Here is a 5,469-nt window from a genome sequence, read left to right as displayed (position 1 = left end):
GCAGTATGTATGTATGTATGTATGTATGTATGTATGTATGTATGTATGTACAGTATATATGTATGTATGTATGCTGACCTCACTCAGCAACAAAATAAAAATCACACCCGTGTGAACTGAGCGGTGGTTCCCCCCCCCCCCCCCTTCCCCCCTGTGTGTGTGTGTGTGTGTGTGTGTGTGTGTGTGTGTGTGTGTGTGTGTGTGTGTGTGCGTGCGTGTGTGTGTGTGCCTGGTCTGGCCTGGCCTGAACAACAGCGCCCCTCCCTTAACATGTGTGGTCAGAAAAGGTTACTGCAGGCTACAGACAGACAGACAGACAGACACGCACGCAGACAGACAGACAGACAGACAGACCCACACACACGGCCACGTATAGGAGCGTTGTGACCACCGCTCAAAAATAAAATAAACAAAAATTAGAATAAAACAATTCACAGGAGGCAAGCAGTGATCACCCCATGATGTGCACTGCAATGTAGTTTCAAATGCATTACATTGCAGGTGCTTTTTTGAGAGTAAACACAAAAAAAGAAGAAGAAGACATGCATGACATGCATGATCTGGGAAGATTGCCCCAGGAAATGTGCCAACGTGATCCAGAGACATCGGTATGTATGTATATGCATGGGAAACATTCGACAGCATGTAAGGATAAAACCCCATAATCATGTTTCCTTCACTCCCTTTCTTTCTCTCATCTTTTCTTCCTTCCAATGTGTAACCAATCCCTTCTCTCTCTCTCTCTCTCTCTCTCTCTCTCTCTCTCTCTCTCTCTCTCTCTCCTCTCTATCATGCCCTCCACTCTTTTCTGGGTGGAGGACACCCCCCCCCCCCGCGCGCGCCTTCGCCCATCTCCCAAATCCATAATCCATGGGCTCTCCTCCTCCTCTCTCTCTCTCTCTCTCTCTCTCTCTCTTGCGTCACGTCCTCTCTCTCACATCTTGTGTTTCCTATAGCCTCGCCACATCAATCCTTCCAAACCAAACCTTACTCCTGAATGCAGCGTTCTCTTCCTCTCTTCCTCTCTCTCCCAATGTCTAAACCAGGGGTTTTCAAAGTGGGTGACGGGGTACCCTGGGGTGCCGTGACGGCAGTCTAGGGGTGCCGCGAGATAATTTGATAATATTTGGAATTTATTTGGACACTTGAAAAAATATTTAGTGTCATTTTAAAATTGAAGTACAAAGCTATTTTCAGTCAGTTCTAACCAAAATGGCTATTATCTCAAGGTTTTCCTCACAACATAATCACTAAAATATCGTCAATGTCGGGCAGAAACCTCATATCTCCAAGTTACAAATGTGTAGTCTTTTGGTAAAGCTTCATCATACAAGACTGTCGCACAAAACTAGTGAAAACAGCCGATCTACTGTGCTTGTAGATCTGTGTTTTCACTAGTTTAGTACATTTTATAGATGATAAATACAAAACGAACGGTTTTGGACATGCAAGGTTTCCACCCGACAACGACGATTATGCTATAAATATAAGGTGCTGGGAGTGAAAATTATAATGTAGGGGTGCCTCGGATTAAAACAATATTGATGGGGTGCCCTGACTGAGACAAAAAAGTTTGGGAACCCCTGGTCTAAACCCTTCTCTCTCTCCTCCTCTTCTTCTTTCCTGCCTCCTTCTCCTGAGTCCTCCACATTCCTCTTCTGATTCTTTGATGCTTAACTAGCCCATTTTAGGACTCTTCCCTGCACACATTTCTCCCTCTCCCTCTCTGCCCCTATCCCATTCTGGGACCCCAGAAACCAGCGTGCTCTCTCTCCCCTCTCTCTGTATGTCCTGCAGGGATGTCTTTAGACACACATGCTGCGGGTGATTAGGCTGGCAGAGCCACAGGGCAGGCTGCCCGCTTCATGGAGGGCATGATGGGGGGATGGGAGGGAGATGAAGGGATAGATGACAGAGAACTAAGAGGGGTTGGATGGATGGATGGATGGATGGATGGATGGATTGATGGATGGATGGATGGATGCATTGATCCGGAATCAATTGGGGTACATTTACTAAAATAAATGTTTTGTCTTAGGAATGCGACAAAAAACTAAAAATATCATTGAACTCGAGTCGCCATGGCATGAGTAATCAATAGAAAAAAAAAGTCATTTGGGGGGTGAACTACTCCTTTAAGTACAGTTTTGAGGTATGTTTACTTTACTTGAGTATTTCCAGTTTTCAGTCATTTTACTTCAACTCCACTAAATCTCGGATCCAAATATTGTACTTTTAATCCACTACAATTATTTGAAAACTATAATTACCAGTTACTTACTGCAGATATAAATGATCATATTATAAAATGCACTTTAGCCCTATTCTATATTGTGGCTATAACTTTTTGTACTTTTGGTACTTTAAGTACATTTTGATGGGAATACTTTCATACTTTTACATCAAATACATTTTGAATTCCGGACTTTTACTTGTAACGGAGTATTTCTTCATTGCAGTATTTATACTTTTACTCAAGTAAAACAATGTGAGTACTTTTTCCACCTCTGATGGACGAATGAATGGATGGATGGATGGATGGATGGATTGATGAGAGAGAGAGGGATGGAGGAGGTCTGAGCGGTTGAAAGGTAGGTATTGGGGAAGGACTCGGAGCAAGGAGTAGTGACAGTGACACAGGCGAGGGGAGAAGTCCTCCATAAGAATGTGGAAGTGGAACTCCCATTTTCCATTCCCTTAATTCCAGCCAGGCCCCAGCGCACAGCGCACTTCTTTCCCCTTGACTTTCAAACAGCACATCTGCAGACAATGTCCCTGATCATGATGGGGGGGGGGGGGGGGGTGACAGAGAGAACGAGAGAGAGAGAGAGAGAGAGAGAGAGAGAGAGAGAGGGGTGTGCAAACTGCAAAAGGAAAAAGGGAGAGCTGCAGCAAGAATATTACCTACCGACAGTAGGCTAGGCTACTACATGCATGCTCTATGCGTGTGTGTGCGCGTGTGCGTACGTGTGCAGATGTGCAAAAATGAGGCCGTTCTACCGGCAGAGGGCGTTAAGTGAGTCACGGTGTGTGTGTGTGTGTGTGTGTGTGTGTGTGTGTGTGTGTGTGTGGTGGTTCAGAGGCGTCAATTGGGTATGGCAAGGTATGGCAGCTGCATGCCATATTTGGCTACAGGGGATTGTGGGGAAAACAATAAAATGTACTTCTTAAAATAAATTCATCGTGCCTGTTGCTAAGGTATGGCAACATGACTGGTGTCTTGAAGGCGTCACATGCGTGCGTGCAAGACACCAGTCATGGTGCCATACCTTAGCTTTTGCTGAACTGACGCTACTGGCGTGGTTGGTGTGTGTGAGTGTGTGTGGCGCAGAGAGAGAGAGAGAGAGGGGCTGCGAGCTGCGGAGAGGAGCGGACAGGAGGGGCTGCAGTGACCGGGGAACAGGGCAGTCTGCGACGGGGGGGCGGCATGAGGCGGGAGCCGGGGTCTGGCCGCTTCTTCGCGAAACGGGAAGGTTGATTTTAGCTTTGACAAAGACATAGCTCTAGTGTCCATCGATCGATCCATCCATCCATCCATCTCCAACCGCTTATCCGGAATCGGGTCGCGGGGGTAACACCAGTTCCTCCAACAGCAGGGATTTCCAGCGTTCCCTCCCCTGAGCAACAAGCCTTGTTATATCCACTTCTTTTACGTCCTAAAGAAGAAGAAGAAAGAAAGGAAGAACCGCGGGGGATGCATTACGTCATGGTAGATGCCCGTCGCCCTAGATGACCGTGCACGCAGGACGGGCTGATGATGATGCGGGGCTGCAGGAGTAGAAGCTTGGGAACGGATTCAGCCGCCGCCGCCGCCGCCGCCGCCGGCCGCCAGCGCCCGCCGGTGGCCGCCGCGGAGGAGGAGGAAGGAGAGCCGCCGTCGCGCAGCGGTCGTCGGCTCTGATGGCTCCTCTCGCCCCGGGCGGGAAAGAAGAGACACAGCCGAGGAGGAGGTGCGAGGAGGAGCAGGAGAAGGAGGCAGGAGGGGGAGGTCGAGGAGGAGGAGAGAGAGAGGACAGGTAGGCCTGATCCAGTGGTGTAAAAGCAAGGGTCTTCAACAGGGGGTCCTCAGAGTTACTACCCTCCAAATCTTTGTGTGATAGAAAGAAAAATCTCGTTTTTAGCCAGATTCTTTACCAGATTCTGAGAATTTTAGCCAAAAATAGCAGATCTACAAGCTCACAATGCCTTGTGAGCTTGTTGATCGGCTATTTTTGGCAAAGAGGTTTGTTGTAGAGGGGAGAAGTATTGACAGTTCAAGTGGTTAAATCTGAAAACACAAATTGACATGAATCCAACACTACTGATAATTGTTTGTGCTGTCAAAAAATGAAACTATATGGAATCTATGAAAAGGTTGTGGGGGTCCCTGGCTGCAGTGCTTCATCTATTTCTCAACTAAGGGGTCCTTGGCCTGAAAACGTTGAAGACCGGACCCCTGGTGTAAAGTAACTAAGTAGGCCCACATTTGCTTGCTTAAGTACTGTACTTGTCTTGAGTACAATTGTGTGGTAGGCCTATTTGTAGGACTACTTTACTTGACTACTTATTTTCCCAATACCTTTACTTCTACTCCAGTAGGCCTACATCTTGGATCCACACATTGTAGGCTACTTTTATTCCACTAAATTTATTTGAAAACTTTAGTTACTATAGTTGTAGATTTTTATTTGCTACCCTTTTGAAAATAGCAGATATACAAGCTCACAATGCATTGCATCAAGACGCATTGTGAGCTTGTAGATCTGCTATTTTCAAAAGATTTTGATTATTGGCTAAATTTTAAAACTTGAAATGGGACATTCTGCACAATGAGTATTTACTTTTGGTACTTTAAAGGTATATTCAGTGATTGTATTACATTTTAATACAAATATAATTGGTACATTTTCCAATCATTCTCCTCACTAGAATGTGTGCTGACCATATAAGGACTTCCACCATGGCCCGTGCTGCGAGCATAGCTAGATTCGGTTTTCAGAGGTGGCCAGCCTGTCCTCGACCAATCAGGGTAGAGTTATGTTATGATGTTTAGTTATGATGGTCAAAATACGAGTTCTGAGAACCACAGTCGCTCTGAATTAAGAACGTCTGCTAAATGCCTAGATTGTAAACTGCTGAACTCATAAAATGCCACGGTCTCGTAGTAAATCAGTATCATACATATCCTGAAGCTGGAGACGTAGGCCTACCGATATTCAGTGATTGGGTCTAATAATCAAAACGAGAACATTATAATGGTGTAAAAAATCTATAAAAAACTAAACATTTCCACGCTGTAAGGCCAGTAAGGGACCACTTTCATTATCACTGAATACACCTTTGAGTGATTGATGCCAATACCTTTGTACTTTTTCCTTCCACCCACTGCAGGTATCTGTTGGGATTAAGTGACGTGGTAATATCCGCGCCCTGCGAGACGTCACCACGGTGTGCGTGTCGTGCTTTTCGGACGGAGGAGGGAAGGGCGAC

The sequence above is a fragment of the Nannobrachium achirus genome (assembly GCF_963921795.1).
Source record: "Nannobrachium achirus genome assembly, chromosome: 24".
NCBI classification, from domain to species: Eukaryota; Metazoa; Chordata; class Actinopteri; order Myctophiformes; family Myctophidae; genus Nannobrachium; species Nannobrachium achirus.
Note: the sequence above shows the minus strand (reverse complement) of the source record.